A 22,010-nucleotide genomic window follows, 5' to 3' on the forward strand; every position below is an offset into this window, starting at 1 on the left:
ACCAACCATATAAATTCATCCTAACCAAGTTACAATACATGAAAATATTATCATTATAATCCAAAGAAGATATGAACAATTCAATTCATTACCTAAAATTCGTAATTGAATGAAACCCATGTGGAAATCAACTGTTTGGAAAACCTTCGAAGGAGACATTTGAGGAAAGAAGTCTAAAAGGTGAAGTAGATTACATACCTTAAGATTGTATGACCTTTTGATGGTGAATTTGTCCTTAACCATCCTCCAATTCACCTCTCAAGCAAATCTCCAATGGTGTCTTCCAATGGAGAGAGAAAATAGAGAGAAGGAATAGAGTTTGTTTTGAGTGTATCCTTAGACTAATGAGGGTTGGAGGTATTTATATGAGGGGTTAAATTACTTAATTAGTCTTACTTTAATCCCCAATTACCCCTACGCCTCTTAATTAATATAAATAAATTTAACTAAACATGTGCAGGAATTTGCAGACCCCATCGATGAGAACTGGATCGACGGACCGTTGGTCCGTCGACGGTCTGTGCTGCACATTCGTAAGTTCGGTCAAAAGCTGCTGCAGGCAAGGTTTTTCTTCATTTTTCTAAGTGTGGGATGACGGTGGCTTCAACGCCCTGTCAACCCCCTTCCGTCGTGTGTAACAGTAGCTAGGTAAGCAAGAGCCTTCATGATCTTTCAAGGCACACTGCCAGGCAGTATTGCATTCCAAGCTACAAGGTTCCTCCTGAAGGGATCTTGGTTTGTCCTTGGTGAGTCGTACCCGTACATTTCATTCATGAAACATCCCTCATAGGTGTTACGCTTATTTCTACAAATTTTCGTTCGATTCCGACTCTTAAAACTAGTCAAATGGCTAACACACACTAGCTCTCTAAAGAACCAACTTTCCAGACGTCATGGACGTTCTTGAATATTTTTATTCTTAGACACCTTAACTGTTCTATTTAAACCTAATTTGACTTAGAATAGTTATCAGACCTCATACAACCTAGTTTAAGTTTTAAAACATGCCTAGGGATTTCAAAATCTTACAAATATATTCATAATATCCAAAATAAATAATAAACAAATAAATTCATAACATAAATTTCGAGATTGAGAAAGACCCACATGAAAAGTAAACTTCTGAAAATACTTTGGAGGAACCCTTTGAAGAAAGAGGTATCAAAGGTGAAAGAGGTATCAAAGGTGAATTATATCCCATACCTCAATGTTTGATGAATAATTGATGGTGAATTCGTCCCTTTACATACCCCAAAACCCTCCCCTATCTTGTCTTCAATGGTGTCTTCCAATAGAGAGAGAAAGAAGAGAGAACGAAGAGTGTTTCGTTTTGAGAGTTGTCATTAGACTAATAGGGTTGGGGGGTTTATATGGGAGGGGGGTTAATTAAATTAATTAGTCTTTGCTTAATCCCTAAATATCAACCAAGACCCTTAATTAATTGTTTTAACTAAGTTAAAACGTGCAGGAAAATTTGACCCTTAAAGACGAGACCCCGTCGACGGTCCGACTCTGATTCAACGACTGGTCTCTCTTCCTTGCTGGACACTCGTCGATTTTGCTGTGCAGGTTAGGGCCTTCAAATAATTATGTAAGCGTTGGTCGACGGTTGGCATTGAATCCCCATTGATCCACACACGTTCCGTCTGTGCTCTATCGTGGGTGCACACTGACCATGTAACCTTAACTCCAAACCTAATTGTTCCTCCTCAACGGACCTTGGTTGGTCCTTGGGGAGTCGTACCCGGAACTTTCAACCATGAATAATCTTAAACACGTGTTAGACACCCTTCCACAAATTTTCATCATTTTCCGACTTCTAAAAGGTTGTAAAATAGGCTAAGGCACACTAGTACCTCCTTGAACTATTTTCCGGACTTTGTGGACGTTTTGGTTTCTAGACTTCCTAAAGGAATTATATTTATTAAAATAGACCTTAAATCAGTTTCTAGACCTTATGACAGTTATGTTAGGCTCTACAAACATGTGTTAGATTTTCGAAGTGTTACATTAATTCCTTGCATAAGCATGATCATAAGCTCTTTAGGTTTAGATGAGAAGTTCCATTCATCACAACCTTTTTTTTTTTAGATTAACATGTCATAATCATAGTGTGTAAGGCATACAAGATAAACATCATAAAATTGCATTAGCATATCCTTACGATGATCCTACATTTAACATATTTTTAGCCCAACATATATAGATAGCAACATCCAACATATTTCAATTGCATAGAAAGATCATTTATAGGATAACATAAATATAATAGAGAAATCATGAATTTAGAAGACTTGACTAATTTATTCCAAGAATTTTCATCAAGATATTACATTCAATTCATAACAATCATCCAATAATATGGTGAAATACTCAATAACAGAAGAAATCCAATCGCTTTTGTTATAAAGAAGACCAATTCATAGTTAAGGTTAAGGGAAAGGTTTCATTTATGAGTTCATTCAACTATAGTTCAAATCCCTACGTTTCACGACATTAAGTAATATACATAACGTAATCGAATTCATTATTAGGGAAGTAACATGCTTCACACAAAAATAATCCATTACATATCAAGTAACCATAGAAAATTATAGTTTTTCATTATTAATCATTAAACTTGAGTATGGAGGAAAACCTGTTACGCCGAGTAAAAACCCTAGGAGTTGAGTTCTTGAAAATCATCTCTGAAAGTACCTCTTGGGGAAAGGAATCCCCAGAGTGAAGAACCCATACCTTATTGACGAATATATTCCATGAATTTCGAGTGAATATCTTGAAATCTTTGTCTTCTTCCTTAACATTTTTTTTTCAATGGAGTTTTAAAAGAGAGAGTTATTGAGAGAGATGACAGGTATTTGTTTAATACAATTTAAAGTGCATGATAGTGGCCTAAAAATTACGTAAAATCATTATAAACTCATCCCCCAAAATACCCAACAGACCCCTAAATTTAATGGGTCTTTTTGTGAAGTAAAATTAACTTAAAAAAATAACGCGGCCGAATCTGGGATATGGCTGCATCGCGGGGTCAATTTCATATTTTTTTTTTGAAATCCAGGCTGAGAAACTGAGCCTCGTAAAGGATCCGCATCACGAGGCAACTTTTGGGCCTCCACATGTATCACATCAAAGAATAGCCCCCCCCCGGACGTAACCGGAGTCCTCGTCCTCTTTGAGAACTAAGAAAAGCCTCTTAGCTTACATCATTTCATTCATATATCAAATTTAGTGGAAATTTAAAAAACTTTCATTACTTCTACTTGGAGCTTTACATAGAAGTGTACATACACATAGTACATATATATCGAGTATTCATAGACCCTTCGTATAGAAAGATTACTTAGTGTTCTAATTTTATTCCACATATATATATAGAACATAATAAGAGTATATCAAATTGGTCCTAGCCCATATATCAATACAGAAAGACCACAGATAGGGCATACAACGTTTAGTACTCAAATGAAAACGAAAGAAACATAAGAGTCTTAATAAAAAAAACAGCTTCATAATTTATATAGTGGCATCGCCCTCAGAAAGTGAGGACCTACCCTACTTGGATGATTAAGAAATCAAAGTCTTCTTCAAGTGGTCTGCAAAATCCTATCAAAGACCTGAACCTAAAATAATGGCGAGAAGGAAGAAATGGGGTTAGTACACCACTTGTACGAAGTACGAGACCATAGGCACACACATCATGAAAACATGCTGAAAGAGGACATTTCATTATGTATGTAATTTACATTGAAAACCTTTATGCACATTCAACAAGACTATACCAAATCACGTAGGCATATTCATTAAGTCATAGGCATGTACATCACAAGACCAACAACATCAAAACTAGTCAAGTAAGCATGCATATCATGAAATCGAATACATAGTCAAGTAACTCTATCATCAAGTCATAAATAACTACAAGCATGAAGAAGAATTCATTACAACATAACCAAAGCAATACAATTACCCATGAACCCCTATTAAGTAAAAAAGTGCAATGACTAAGAAAAAACCCATAACCTTACTCAATCAAGTAACCCAACAAGAATCATGACCAACATCCTACTTCACATATCATCGCATTTAAGAGTACATGTCATCATACCTTAACAATATAGACCAACAAATGTTCATAAGTGAAACAATTCAACATATAGTATCAGCAATGTTCAAGTTTATCATATATATATTGTGTGCCATTATAAACATATTCATACATAAAAACATCCTCCTAAGACTCCCTTCAAGGTTAACTAGTGCAATGCTTAGGTAGAGTTACATACCACTACCTAGACTAAGCTAAACCTCTTAGGTTATCTTGGTTAGAGTTCATTCCTTTGTTTAATTTTACATTTCGGAACATATTGCCCTAACCGACATAGACCACATGAGCTAATGTGGAATCCGGTGTCATGGAAACCTACATCTAAAGAAGGCACTACTACTTTCCAAGGTAGTACGAAAACATGAACATAGCAACTACGTGGATCCACTAGCTAGTATTCCTATGGGGGTAACATAGTTCAATAACTAAGATGTGTAGTAGGGACCTTCTTTACTCTACATGCATTTTAGTCTCCAATCACAAGAGTATATTAGTAATCGTACCTTCCCAAAGTGGGAAGGAACACTCCTCACTCTAGTTCACTCGATGCTAAGCGAGAGTCCCTTTTGAAATGTCTTTAATGTCCTTATTATTCATCATAACTTATTGTAGGTCATAATGTCTAACCCTTGAATTATTATCATCATCGTCATCATAGCTCAATAAAAATTGCATAGGTGTATTCCTTATATTACAATTCATATGAGTGAGGTTTGCACATTAACATTTTTGTATCATGATAAGGCACATTGGTAAATGATTCACTAACCTTATAACATTTACATCTTAGATAAAACCTCAAAAACAATAGTCAAGACATTTAAATTCAAGATCATACGACCCTATCAATCCTAATACAAGGCATACTCCAATACAACATCATGACTTAACCACAATTCACCATAATTTGAAGAAAAGAATAGGGATCACAAGACTTACCAAGTCTCCTTCATAATTTATCATCAACGGCTTACTTTCTACCCATAATTCAACCCAATTAGGTTATATATTCATCACAATTAAATAACTAACATGATAACGAGGATAAAAGAATCACTACCTGACAATTCAATACTAGTTCATAGCTTAAGACAAGATACTTAGGTAAAACACACAACATACTTCATAATTTAGATAACTTCCCAAGAACTACCATGTAAGGACTATTAATAACCAAATTCATTCATTATTAGTATAACAATATCATATAGTATTAGTTCAACCAATAACCAAGTCAATTTAACCAATATAACATAATTCATATCAAGATCATAACCTAGGGTTAAGGGGTAAAGGTCATCTTCTACAAACTAGACCAAACCATCAATATATATCATAATTAAGCTAAAATACATGTTAATCTATTCAGAATATCCAAAAGAAATCAGAAACAAACCAATTCATAACATGATTTCCTATATTGAATGAAACCCACTTGAAAACCCATCTTTGGACATCAATTTGATGGAACCCTTTGAGGAAAGAGGTCTGAAAGGTGAAAGAGATCTCATACCTTGCTAATTGATGAATATTTATATGTGAAACTTGACTCTTTTCATACCTTAAACCCTTCACTATATTGATCTTCAATGGAGTTAATTCTTCACTAGAGAGAGAAAGAAGAGAGAAGGAAGAGAGTTTGGGTTTGTCAGTTATGAGAGTTTTAGTTAGCCCTTATTATGTTAGAACTTTATATAGGGTGTTCTCTAAGTTAATTATACATCCCTAATATCCCAACTAATTAAATAACCCTTTAATTAATCAATCGGATCTAACTTAAAATGTGCAGAAAAATCAGGCACTCCCAGACGAGACCTCGACCAACACTCCGTTTGTGAGTCGACGACCCCTGCCCCCTTCCTTGCTGCATTTCGTTGATGATTTCAGAGTGGTCCAAATTGGACCATTAGCCGAAATGTCTAATAGTTGGTCGATGGATGACATCTATGCCCAGTCGATCCACACACGCTCAGTCATCTCCCCTCGTGGGTGCACACTGCCCAGGCAGTGCTTTTAACCCCAAAACAAAAGGGTTCTCCTCCAGGGCCCTTAGTTGGTCCTTGGTGAGTCGTATTCGGACGTTTCAACTATGAATCAACTTTAACACATGTTAAAAACCCTTCCACAAATATTCATCTACAATATAGTTAAATAGGTTAAGACACGTTAGCACCTCATTGAACTAGTTTTCGGACATCATGGACATTCTTGGACGTTTTGGTTTCTATACTTCCTAAATGACTTATATTCATAAAAACTCACCATAAAAAAGAAATTGACATGGAAGAAGATTTAGAAATAGTAAAAGAAAGATTAAGTACCTCAAGCGTACCAAATACGTTAACTAGAGCTACTTTATCAAGGATGAGTACATCTAAAAGAAACTATGAAATACCACAAAATTTATTGGAAAAGGAACAAATAACACCATATCATTATTTTATAACAGGAATAATGGACCAAAGAAAATATAAAATTTTAATAAATACAGGACAAGAAGAAAATTACATAACAAGAGCGTTAGTATTAGAAGAAGAAATTATAAAAACAGGACACGCATGCCCTGGATTACCTAGTGAGATAGTAAATGCAAATGAACAAACAACGGAAAAAGAAATAATTATAGGAGGAATACCCCTAGTAATACCATTTAAAATATACCAAGGAAATCATAATATCACATTAGGTATAAAATGGTTAGAAAAAGTTAAATCGTACAATATAGAAAATGAACAATTAACAATAACTTGTCAAAATAAGAAAATAATCATAAAAAGAACAAAATGAATAATGAAAATATTTATTCTTGCGAAAATTATTGTAGAAGGATATTACAGAAGATATTATACACCTATGATAGATACAAGAGCAGAAGCAAATATATGTAATATAATTGTCTACCAGAAGATAAATGGGAAAAATTAAAAACACCAATGGTAGTAACAAGATTTAATAATGAAGGAAGTATGATTAAATACATAGCAAAAAATATAAAAATACAAATATGGGATAAAATACTGACAATAGAGGAAATATATAATTTTGAGTTTACAACAAAAGATATGTTACTATGAATGCCATTTTTAGATAAATTCTACCCACATATAACAACAAAAACACACTGATGGTTTACTACACCATGCGGAAACAAGATAGGAGCAAAAAGAGTAAATAATAAACAACGAAAACCTATAGAATGGATAAAAGGAAGTGAAAAAATAAATCAAGAAATGGAAAATATAAATAAGAAGCAAATATCACAATTAGAAATCATCATATTTACGATAGATAAAGTTAAAATAATAAATGAACAACTAGAACAATTATATAACGAAGATCCATTACAAGGATTGGAAAAACATAAGACAAAAGTAAAAATTGAACTAATAGATGAAAATAGTATAATAACACAGAAACCATTAAAATATAACTTTGATGATTTAAAAGAATTCAAAATACATATAGATGAACTGTTAGAAAATAATTACATACAAGAAAGCAATAGTAAACATACAAGTCCAGCATTTATAGTCATAAAACATAATGAACAAAAAAGAGGTAAAAGTAGAATGGTTATAGATTATCGTAACCTAAATGCAAAAACTAAAACATATAATTACCCAATACCAAATAAAATACTAAAAATAAGACAGATACAAGGATATAACTATTTTAGCAAATTTGACTGTAAATCAGGATTTTATCACCTAAAACTAGAAGAAGAATCTAAGCAGCTAACAGCATTCACAGTACCGCAAGGTTTCTATGAATGGAATGTTTTACCGTTTGGATATAAAAATGCACCAGGAAGATATCAACATTTTATGGATAACTATTTTAACCAGCTAGAAAATTGTATTGTATATATAGATGACATATTATTATATTCTAAAACACAAGATGAACATATAAGATTATTAGAGAAATTCATACATATAATTAAACACTCAGGTATAAGTCTAAGTAAAAAGAAAGCGGAAATCATGAAACCACAGATAGAATTTCTAGGAATACAAATAGACAAAAATGGAATAAAAATGCAGACCCATATAGTACAAAAAATAATTAACCTTGATGAGAATATAGATACAAAAAAGAAATTGCAATCCTTTCTAGGATTAGTAAATCAAGTAAGAGAATATATACCAAAATTAGCAGAGCATTTAAAACCACTGCACAAAAAACTTAAAAAAGATGTTGAATACTATTTTGACAACAAAGATAAAGAACATATAAAAAATATTAAGAATTTATGTAAAAAATTACCAAAACTATACTTTCCTGATGAAAATAAGACATTTACCTACATTATTGAAACAGATTCGAGTGACCATAGTTATGGCGGAGTGTTAAAATACAAATATAACAACGAAAAAATAGAACATCATTGTAGATATTACTCAGGATCATATAACGAAGCACAAACAAAATGGGAAATAAATAGAAAAGAATTATTTGCATTATATAAATGTTTATTAGCATTTGAACCATATATTGTTTACAATAAATTTATTGTAAGGACAGATAACACACAGGTAAAATGGTGAATAACTAAAAAGGTAGAAGATTCAGTTACAACAAAAGAAATATGAAGATTAGTATTGAATATATTAAATTTTACATTTACAATTGAGGTAATCAAAACTGACAAAAACCTTGTTGCAGACTACCTCTCAAGAGAAAGATACAATGAAAGACATATTGGCTACGATGACAAATCTATGCCAAAAAATGGAGAAAATAGAAACAGATGTACAAGATCTGAAAGAAAAAGCTAATAGTCAGCAGCATGACTATAAACATGCGGAGCTACGTCGTTCGGCGGACGGTAAACAGCCAGAGCTAAAAGGAGACGATGGGAAACTCCATAAAACCCATGACAAAGTTTGTTTAAATACAGCTGCAGGGACGAGCAAGAAAGCTAGTGAGAAACCAAGAAATACAAACTTAAACCAGCTATTCATAAAACCATTTATTCAAAATACACAAGTACAGATACCCGCAGAACCACAAACTTCCACACGTCTTGAAATTTCTAAGTGTTACATTATCCGCCATGTAGGAACATTCATCCCCAAATGACACAAAATCTTTTGAAGAAAGAAATAGACTCAAGACTAGCAGCCCAACCGACATCGATACATAACAACATGAGTTACAACATCAATCATGTCACTTAAACTAGGTAATTCAAACAAAGTTTGATTACCACACATAACGGTCAACATCACATTATGAGGAATATCCTTCTCACAATAACACGAGCTCAACATTAGCATTTATGAGTCAATCATGCTAAAGTTCAACTGAACAACATGCTACATATCATTTCATAAAGACTCACCATATCAAAATGCACAACATAAATGAAACAAGCAAAATTGCAAACTATTAGCATACTTCACTATATAATTCACTGTAACAACATCCAAAAATGCACATTTTGCAAAACTTCACTCAAAATAAAGAAACTTCAATTTTTAGTCTTTATTTTCATTATTAAAAGAAAAGACTAAACTTAGTTGTCAAATAGATGATGGTAACGAAACTTTATGTTGGCCTCGGCCTCCCATGTTGCACCCTCAACAAGGTGATTCTTCCATAACTCTTTACGAAAACCACCCCTCTGTTCCTTAACCGCTTTACATGCTTTCAAGAATTTGAACGGGAAACTCCTCAAAAGAGAGATTATCCTTCACACAAAGACCCTTCTTAAGCATAGAAACATGGAAAACCAGATGAATCGAAGCCCATTTACTAGGCAACTTCAGCTCATAAGAAACCTTACCAACCCTTTACAAGATTTCATAGTGACCTACATAACGAGGACTGAACTTCCCGTTCTTGGCTACTCAATATCCCTTTCTTGCCAAATCTAACCATCCCTTTCATAGGCAAAATTTTCAAATACACTATCACCTTTTTCAAACTCTAAATCCCTTCTCCTATGATCGGCATTAGACTTTTGTTGATTATAGGCCGTTTGCAACCGGTTCCTTATGATATAAACTTTATCCCAAGTCTTATAAATTAAATATGGACCAAGAAAAGAAGGTTCATCCAAATGATATGGATGAATAGCATCTATTACTATAAGTAAACTCCCCCAGAGGCAAATGCTTATACCAATTTCCCTTGAAATCAATAATACATGCCCTAAGAATATCGTCAAGGGTTTGGATAGTACGCTCCGCTTGGCCATCCATTTGGGAATGAAAAATGATGCTTAGCTTCACCTTAGTACTCAACCCTTCTTGGAATGAACTCCAAAACATTGATGTGAATTGTGCACCCTGATCTTATATGATAGATAACGGAATATCATGGTGAAACACAATGTCATATTTTAAAATCCTTGTATAATCTTCCACCGAATAAGTAGACTTGACGGGAATAAAATGAGCCGACTTGGTCAACCTATCCACAATCACCCATATCGAGTCATATTGCTTTTGGGTCCGAGGCAAAGCTACAACAAAATCCATATTGGTGTCTTCCCACTTCCAAGTAGGAAGTTTGATTTCTTGTAGTAAACCACCCGGCTTTTGATGTTCGGCTTTCAATTGTTGGAAATTTGGACAATTAGCAATAAATTCCGCTATGTCCTTTTTCAAACCTTCCCACCAAAATACTTCCCTAAGGTCATGGTACACCTTTGTTGAACCCGGATGAATGGAGTAATTGGACCCATGGGCTTCCTCGTAGAGAGGATTCCTCAAACCATCTACATTGGCAACAGACAACCTTCTTTGATACCTCAAGAAACCATCCGCCCCTAAGTAGAATGACTCTTTAAGATTACCAAGAACCGATTCCTTCAACTCCGTCAATGATTGTCAAGGTGTTGTTTGAACTTCACCTCAATTCAAAGACGACTCGGAGTTATGATGGACCATGAAACCACCATTTTGAGAATCATCAAACCTCACACCTAATCCAGCCAACATATGAATATCTTGTACTAGTTCTTCTTGGTTTCATCTATATGAGACACACAACCCATGGATAAACGACTTAAAGCATCCGCAACCACATTGGACATGCCGGGATGTTAGACAACACACATGTCGTAATCCTTCAAAAATTCCAACCACCTTCTTGTCGTATATTTAACTCCTTTTGAGTAAACACGCATTGTAGACTCTTGTAGTCAGTATACACATCAACATTAACATCATACAAGTAATCCCTCAATATTTTCAAGGAAAATACTGTGGCCTCTAACTCGAGATCGTGAGTTGGATAGTTTCTCTCATGCACCTTAAGTTGTCTAGAAGCATAGGCTACCACTTTCTATGTTGCGTAAGCACACACCCTAAAACCACTCGAGATGCATCATAATATACAATAAAACCCTTTGAACACTCTGGTAAAGTCAACACCGGAGTGGAAATTAGCCTATCCTTCAAGATTTGGAAGCTTCTCTTACATTCATCAAACCACTCAAATTTCTTACTCTTTTTGGTCAAAGTACACAAGAGAGATTCAATGGACACAAAACCATAGATAAACCTCCGATAATAACCCTCTAAACCCAAGAAACTCCTAATGTCGGTCGGAGTAAATGGTCTAGGACGATTCTTGAACGCCTTGGTTTTCCTTGGATCAACCAGAAATCCCTCATTAGAGATGATATGACCAAGAAATGCTATCTACCTTAACCAAAACTGACATTTGTTATTGTTTGCAAATAATTAATTCTCCATAAACACTTGCAACACCACCCACAAATGGTTCATGTGATAACCCTCATTTTTTGAATATACCAAGATGTCGTCAACGAAGACAATGACAAATGAATCGAGGTAACTTCGAAACACTGTAATCATGAGATCCATAAAAGTTGCCGGGGCATTCTTGAGACCAAATGACATTACTAAGAACTCGTAGTGACCATATCTAGTTCGAGATGCCATTTTTCCTATATCCTCCCCTCTCACCCTATGTTGGTAATACCCCAATCTCAAATCAATATTATAAAATAAGCTTGCCCCTTGGAGTTGAACAAACAAGATGTCAATCCAATAACTCCTAGGGAGAGGGTACTTTTTCTTAATAGTGACTTTATTGAATTTTATATAATCAATGCACATTCTAAGGGACACATCCTTCTTTTTCACAAAAAGAACCAGAGCACCCCATGGAGAATACTAGGTCTAATGAAGCCTTTGTCTAGTAAATCTTTGAATTGACCTTTGATCTTTTTCGAATCGGCTGGAGCCATCGAATAAGGAGAAATTGAAATGGTGCTTGTATCCGGTAACAAGTCAATACAAAAATTGATTTACTGTTTGGGAGGAATACAAGGAAGAAAATTAGGAAATACCTCTGAAAATTTCCTCACTACATAGACAGACTCAATGGGAGGAATTTTGGTGTCTAAATCTTGGACTCTTACTATATCTTTTAAACACCATTTAGAGATCATTTTGCATGCTTTAAAACAAGAGATGTTATGACCTTTAGGAATAGAATCCCCCCCCTCCACTCTAGAACGGGCTCATTTGGAGAGTTAAACTTCACAACCCTCGTTTTACAATCTATAGAGGCAAAGCAAGCATGCAACCAATCCATACCGAAAATGACATCAAAATAAACCATATAACATTCTACTTGTTTACATAAGAAACTCTAATGGGAAACATTTTAGGACAATTTCTATACACCATTTTTGCATAAATCGACTCACCAACTGGGGTAGACACTATAAAAGGTTCATGGAATATATCGGGCAAAATGTCAAACTTTTTAGCTACTAGAAGGGTAACAAATGATAAGGTAGCACTGAAATCATTTAAGGTATATACATCAATACATAAGACTTTCAACATAACGATCACCACATCGGGAGAATTATCGTGCTCACCCCTAGAGCGGAGAGCATGAAAGTGATTCTTCTTTGGAGCCTCATTTGAACCACTTGCTTAAGCTTGACCACTGCCCCTTGTCTTGAACCCTCTAGTTATGGATATCACTAACCTTGTGCCTACTTTTACCTCAACCAAAAAAATTATCCATCCCCTTAAGACAAATCACCATAGTGCTTTTTACCACACTTTTCACAAGTTGGATTCTTGGCTGGAGAACTAGTATTTCTTCCCTTTTTAGGGTTAGTGTTAGACACCCTATCATCCCTAGCCTTATATAACTTGGAAGAAACATGACTTGAAACCCTCTTGTTGAACCTAGGCTTGTCATGAATCTCAAGCTTGTCCATTGAAGAACCACCGTAAAAAGATCTTTCCCTCTTGGCATCTATACTCTTCCTCTTAGATCTTGCCTCTTCTACTTGTTGAGTATGAACCATGAGATGAGAAATGTTCATAATGTCATGTAGCATAGCCAAACGACACTCCTCTTGCAAGTCATTCGACACTCCCATCACAAAGCGGTTCATTGCATCTTTAGGTCGGAAACCAAAAAAGGAGCATATTTTACATTTGAATTAATTTCAAAGAGTATTCGATAACACTCATACCTCCTGGATGAAGGTTGATGAACTCCTCCACCTAGGCTTCCCTCTTCTTCCTATGAAAGAACTTATCAATAAATGCCTTCTTGAACACCTCCCAAGTCACCAGTCCACCCCTTAATGGACTATTTTCCGTCAATTGGACATACCAAGTTTGGGCCAGTTCTTTGAGTTGGTAAGTGGCTAACTCGTCCTTAATACTAACAGACAACCCCATAGAATAGTAGATCTTATAGAATTTATCAATTACACATTAGGGGTCTTCTTCAACCTTGGACCCATAGAAGGTAGGAGGATTCATTCTATTGAAATCCCTTAGATGGGAGGCCATGGTAGCAACTTGTTGATGACCTCAGGGTACAACCTCCCAATTAGCTTGGGCCATCATTGATTGGGCTTGAGTAATGGGGTCTTGTTTTTGGGTAGTAATGTCTTGGGACATATAGATAAATGAAGCACTTATGTTACCATCAATCAAATGAGAAGGATTAACGGGTCTTTGTCATTATTCACATCTTTCTCAAGAGGAGGAACTTGATCACCACGCGGAGGAACTCCAGCATCGGCAATCTCTTCTTCTAGTATTTTTTCCACATTTCTTCTAGTATTCATTGCCTGTAATCACAGTAAAAGGATTAGAATAAAAAGCATATAGAGATAACACTCTAAAGGCACGATATTAGACTTCTAAGAAAGTGACAGTTTCCTAAGTATCTTATAGACGTGGTTGAGAGAGACATCGACTCAAAGATATTTGACCTCACGCTCTAATACAAGGTTTTCCACATCAGGGAATACCCCCCCAGACGTAACCGACGTCGTCATCGTATTTGAGGACTATGACTAGTCTCTAAGCTTACATCATTTGATTCATAGGTCTAATTTAGGGAAATTTAAAACTTTTCATTACTTCTACATGGAGGTTTACATAGACATCTCCATACACATAGTATATATATATATATATCGAGTATACATAGACCTTTTTTATAGGAAGATAGTCTTCTACTTTATTTGCAGTTAAATATATAGAACATAACATAGCTTGAAATAGTTTTATCATCTCATAACCATCTAATAATAGTATATTAAATTTGTCCTAGCCCATACATCAATACAAAAAGACCACATATTGTTCATACAATGTTTAGTAGTCAAATGAAAAAGAAAGAAACATAAGGGTCTTTATACTAAAACCACTTCATAAGCTTGATAGTGGCATCGCCCTCGAAAAGTGAGGACCTACCCTACTTGGATGATTATGAAATCCAACTTCGCTTCAAGTCGTCTCCAAAAACCCTTCAACAACCAGAACCTAAAATGTTGGGGAAAAGAAAGAAATGGGGTTAGTACAACACTTGTACGAAATATGAGACTGTATGCACACACATCATGAAAACATGATAAAATAGTACATTTTATAGAGTATGCCATTTACTTTGAAAAACTTTATGAACACTCAAGAAGACAAAGCCAAATCACTTAGGCATATTCAGTAAGTCATAGGAATTTCCATCACAAGACCCACAACATCAAAACTAGTCAGGTCAACATGAATATCATGTAATTGAATACATAGTCAAGTAACTCTATCATGAAGTCATAAATAACAACAAGCATGAAAAAGAGTTTATTATAGCATAATCAAAGCAAGACATTTATCTATGAACCCCTATTAAGTCAACAATTGCAATGACTAAGCAAATCCAACAATTATCCATGAACCCCTATTAAGTCAACAATCGCAATGACTAAGCAAATCACCATAACCTTACTCAATCAAGTAATCCAACAAGAGTCATGACTAACATCCTACTTCACATAGCATAGCATTTAGGAATACATGTCATCATACCTTAAAAATATAGACCAACAAATGTTCATGACTGTAAAAATTCAATATATAGTATCAACAATGTGCAAGTTCATCATATATATATTATGTGAAATTGTAAAAATATTCATACATAAGAAAATTCTCCTAAGACTCCCTTCAAGGTTAACTAGTGAAATGCTTAGGTAGAGTTCCATACCCCTACATAGACTAAGCTAAACCTTTAGGTTATCTTAGTTATATTTCATTCCTTTAATTTATTTTAAATTTGGGGACATTTTCCTCCAACAGACATAGAACACATGAGATAATGTGAAATCCAATGTCATGGAACACTAAACCAAAAGAAGGCAGACTACTTGCCAAGGTAGTACCAGAACATGAACATATCAACTACGTGGATCGACTGGCTACTATTCCTATTGGGGAAACATGGTTAAAGAACTACGAGATGTAGTTGGGACCCTCTTTATTCTACATGTATTATAGTTTCCAATCTCAACAGTACATTAGTCATCATACCTTCGATATGAGAAAAGGGACACTCCTCCCGTTATTCACTCTGTGCTAAGCTAAAGTCTTTTTTGAAATGTCATTAATAAATTTATTATTCATCATAGCTTATTATAGGTAATAGGGTATAACCCTTTAATAATCATAATAATCATCACCATAGCTCAATAAGAATTTCATGAGTATAATCCTTTCATTAACATTCATATAAGTGAGGTTAGCACATTAACATTATCATATATTGATAAGGCACATTGGTAAATCATTAACCATCCTTATAACATTCACATCTTAGTTAACACCTCACAAACAATAGTTAATACATTTCAATCCAACATCATACAACCCTATCAATCCTAATAAAAGGCATACTCCAATACAACATCATGACTAATTCACAAGTAACCATAATTTGAAGTAAAAAATAGGGATCACAAGACTTACCAAGTCTTAATCAAAATTCATCATTAAGGTATTACAATCAAACATAATTCGACCCAATTAGGGTATAAGATCATAAAAATTCAATAATTAAGATGATAACAAGATTAAAAGAATCACTACCACACAATTCAATACTAATTCCTAGCTTAAGACAATATACTAAGGTCAAACTCAAAACATACTTCATAACCTAGATCACTTCTCATGAACTAGCATGAAATGAATATAAATCACCCTTATTCATTCATAATTAGTATAACAACAATCATATAGTAGTAATTCAACAAATAAGCAAGTGAATTAGACAAATATAACATAATTTATATGAAGATCATAACGTAGGGTTAAAGGGTAAATGTCATCATCTACAAACTAGACCAATTCATCAAGATACATCATAATGTAGTTAGAATACATGTTAATATATTCATAATATCCAAAATAAATCATAAAAAAATCAATAACATATTTTTCATGATCAGATAAAACCCACTTGAAAAACCTACTTTGGAAGTCAATTTGATGGAACCCTTTGAGGAAAGAGGTCTCAAAAGTAAAAAAGATCTCATACCTTTATAATTGATGAATGTTAATGTTGAAGCTTTACTTTTTTCAACCCTCAAATCCTACCTTAGATTAGTCTTCAATGGAGTTCTTCACTAGAGAGAGAAAGAAGAGAGAAGAAAGAATGTTTGGGTTTGTGAGTTATGATCGTTTTCGTTAGTATTATTTAGGTTAGGACATTATATAGGGTTTAACTAAGTTAAATAGACCTCCCGAATCCCCCAAATAATTAATTAATCCTTAAATTAATTAATTGGAACTAATTTAAAATATGCAGAAAAGTAAGGCCCTCAGAAATGAGACCTCGATCAACAGTCCATCTGTGAGTCGATGACCCCTGCCCCCTTCCGTGCTGCATTTCAAAGATGAGTTCAGAGAGTGGTCCAAATGGAACATTATCCAAAATGTGTTAGTTTGGGTCTACGTATGGCATTGACGCCCCGTCGATCCACACACGCTCCGTCGTCTCCCCTCGTGGGTGCACACTGCTGAGGCAGTTCTTTTGACCCCAAAATGAATTGGTCCTCCTCAAGGGCCCTTGGTTGGTCCTTGGGGAGTCATACCCGGCCGTTCGACAATGAATAAACTTAAACACATGTTATACACCCTTCCACAAATTTTTATCATTTTTTGACTTTTAAAAGCTAGTTAAATAGGCTATACCACGCTAGCACCTGATTGAACTAGTTTCCATACGTCTTAAATATTTTGGTTTCTAGACTTCATAAATAACTTATATTTATTAAAATGGATCTTAAAATAGTGTCTAAACCTTATGAAACTTACGTTAGACTCTATAACACATCTTGGATACAATATCAAATTAGCACGAATCACACCATTTCAATAATTCAAGCTTCAAAACTCAATTTATTACACATAGGCTTAAAATTTCATCATGAGGTATCTCGTTCTCACAACACATCGGAGCTCATCATTCATTACATGAGTCAATTAGCACCAAGTTCATTTCATTATTATGCCAAACATAATTTCCTCGAAGAATCACCATATCAAAATTCATAACTTAACTCAAATATTTAAAAAGTAAAACAAATTTCAAGACTTCAAAGCAACTTACAGTGCCTTCACTGTATCCTTATTGTCAAGTCTCCATAAATTTGTTTTTTTTTCCGTCGCAAACATCTCCTAAAAATCAAGAAATCACAATTCCATGATATAAATATATCATTTGAAAGAATGACTGACCTAAATCATCGAAAAGATGAGGATAACGGGTATTCATGACGGTCTTGGCCTCCCATGTTGCACCCTTAACTAGGTGATTCTTCCATAGCACTTTTACGGAAACCACCTTTTCGTTCCTCAACCCCTTCACTTCCCTATAAAGGATTTGAACCAAAAAAACCTCCTCATAAGAGAGCTTATCCTTGACTGCATGGACTTCAATAGGAAAAATAGACTCGAGATTCTCGACACACTTTTTCAACATAGAAACATAGAAAATCGAATGAACCGAAGCTAAATCATTTGGGAGTTTCAAGTGATAGCCAATCTTACCAACCCTTTCAAAAATCTCATAAGGGCCCACATAACGAGGACCGAAATTCTCTTTCTTTCCAAATCTAACCACCGAATTCATTGGTTAAAATTTCAAATACACCTTATCACCCTCTTCAAACTCAAAATCTCTCCTCCTATTTTCCACATAGGACTTTTGCCGACTATAGGCTATTTGAAATTAATTTCTTATGATATGCACATTCTCCAAAGTCTTATAAACCAAGTCGGGCCTAAGAATCGATGGCTCACAAACTTCAAACCACCCTATAGGAGACCTACACCTCCTACCATACAAGGCTTCATAGGGATCCATGGAGATGGATGAATGAAAGCTATTATTATAAGCAAACTACACTAATAGCAAGTGCTTATCCCAACTTCCTTTAAAATCAATAATGCAAACTCTAATAATATCCTCAAGGGTTTGAATAGTGCATTCCACTTTACTATCCGTTTGAAGATTAAAAGCGGTACTCAATTTCACTTAGTGCCCAAACCTTCTTGGAATGACCTCAAAAATCTAGATGTTAATTGTGCACCCCGATCCGAAATGATGGATAACAGAATACCATGGCGACACACAATCTCATCTATGAAGATCTTTGCATAATCTTCCGCTTAAATATGTTGGCTTGACGAGAATAAAATCAGAGGACTTACTCAATGTATCCACAATCACCCATATAGAATCATGTGACTTTTGAGTCCGAGGCAACCCTACTACAAAGTCCATATTGATGTCTTCCCACTTCCAAAAAGGAATTTGGATCTCTTGTAGTAAGCCACCCAACTTTTTATTTTCCGCCTCACTTCCTGGCAATTTGTACACTTAGAAACATATTCCGATATGTCCTTCTTCAAGCCTTCCAACAAATATTAAGATCATGTACATCTTAGTCGAACCCGGATGAATGGAGTAGTGGGATCCATGGGATTCTTCAAGAATCTGATCCCTCAATGAATTTGACTGCAAATCAGAATTTTACCATCTAAAACTAGAAGAAGAATCTAAAGAATTTACGGCATTTACTGTACCACAAGGATTTTATGAATGGAATGTTCTACCATTTGGATATAAAAATGCACCAGGTAGATACAAACATTTAATGGACAATTACTTTAATCAATTAGAAAAAAATGCATTGTCTATATAGATGATATATTGTTATATTCAAAAACACAAGATGAACATGTCAGATTATTAGAAAAATTTATACATATAATTGAACATTCTGTCATAAGCCTAAGTAAAAAGAAAGAAGAAATTATGAAACCTCAGATAGAATTTCTAGGAATACAAATAGATAAAAATGGGATAAAAATGCAAGCCCACATAGTACAGAAAATAATCACCCTTGATGAAAATATAGATACAAAAAAGAAAATACAATCCTTTCTAGGATTAGTAAACCAAGTGAGGGAATATATACCAAAATGAGCAGAACATTTAAAGCCATTACAAAAAATGCTTAAGAAAGATGTCGAATATCATTTTGACAATAGAGATAAAGAACATATAAGACATATAAAAAATTTATGAAAAAAACTACCGAAACTATATTTTCCAGATGAGAATAAATTATTTACTTATATTGTTGAAATGGATTCGAGCAATCACAGTTATGGAGGAGTCCTAAAATATAAATATGACAATGAAAAAATAGAACACCATTGTAGATATTACTCAGGATCCTATACAGAAGCACAATTAAATTGGGAAATAAATAGAAAAGAATTGTTTGCATTATATAAATGTTTATTAGCATTTGAACCATATATTATTTACATTAAATTTATTGTGAGAACAGACAATACACAGGTAAAATGGTGGATAACCAAAATGGTACAAGATTTAGTTACAACAAAAGAAATAAGGAGATTAGTATTGAATATATTGAATTTCACATTTACAATTGAAGTGATCAAGACTGACAAAAATCTCATTGCGGATTATCTCTCCAGAGATAAATAATGTAGATACATTGGAAAAAAATACTAGCTACCATGACAACACTTTGTCAGAAAATGGAGAAAATAGAAACCGAAGAACAGATGCTAAAAAAGACAGCTAATAGTCAGCAGCATGACTCCAATGGACTTGTAAGTATACTATACACGATAACAGGTGAAGAAATAGCTAAGATACCAGAACTATACAAAGCGTTTCTACATTACAAAAGAATAACTAAAGGAACGTTATTTTATATAAAGTTCTATTCAGCAACTGCGAAAATATTATAAGACGAAATCAAACCTATAATACAAGTTATCAAGATAGGTTTGACCAAATAAATGATAATCTCGGAGAAAATAGAAATACAAGAAGAAATACAATGGGTAAATATCCCAGAATTCTATGCAAATAAAAGAACTATTGGGATAGATACCATTTTGAATGAATTATAGAATAATTATATAAACAGAAACGCAATTTGGAACTACTACAATCGAGATCAGACGATGATATATTCCAATTGCAGAGAGCTAAAAACAGCAGATATGGAAGAACTACGCCAATGGATACTAAGCCTGCTGAAACCAGAGCAACCACCTACCACAAGAGCTATTAGAAAAAATTTTATTTCACAAAATATGATTACTAGATGCTGCAAATTAGTAGGCCAAAAATACCCAGATTACCTATGCACAAAATGTGACGGAGAAGACAACTACAATCCAGAAGTACAGCTTGGATAATAAAAGTAGAAACAACCAATAACTAGAAGACAAAGAAATTATGTAAAGTTATAAATAGTATGTCAGGACATATGTAAAAGTAAATGCCATTATGTAAAGTTATAAATAGTATGTCGGCCATATGTAAAAGTAAAGGCCATTATGTAAAGTTATAAATAGTAGGTCAGGCCATATGTAAAAGTAAAGGCCATTATGTAAAGTTATAAATAGTATGTCGGCCATATGTAAAAGTAAAGGCCATTATGTAAAGTTATAAATAGTATGTTGGCCATATGTAGTTCATGACGTTCGGAAACTAGTTCTAAGGGGTACTCGCGTGCCTTAGCCTATTTGACTAGCTTTTAGGAGTTGGATGTCCACGAAATTAGATGGAAGGGTGTATAGTATATGTTTAAGAATATTCGTGGTCGAAACTCCTGGGTACGACTCCACAAGGATCAACCAATGGCCCTTGAGGAGGATCCTTGGAAGTTAACGTCAACACTGCCTAGGCAGTGTGTATCGACGAGATGCAGGCAATGGTCCATGTATGGTTCGACGAGGAGTCACTGCCAACCGTCGACCAAAACTTAGAAAAATGGAGAAAGGGTCCGCCTTCACCAATATCTGATCAAGACGACAGTTGTGCAGGACGAATGGGGGACCAACCGTCGACTCACAAAGGTCCCATCGACGGGGTTCCGTCTTTGAGAGTTAAAGTTTTCCTGCATGCTTTAATGTGGGTTCATTTATTTAGTTAAGGGGTTAGGTGGTTAATTAGTTATTTTAGTGAGTCTAACTAAGTTAATTGACTTCCCCTGTAATGACTCTAAACCTCATTAATCTAAACACAACTCACCAAAATAAACTCTCTT

This window comes from Solanum pennellii, chromosome 6 (assembly GCF_001406875.1).
Source record: "Solanum pennellii chromosome 6, SPENNV200".
NCBI classification, from domain to species: Eukaryota; Viridiplantae; Streptophyta; class Magnoliopsida; order Solanales; family Solanaceae; genus Solanum; species Solanum pennellii.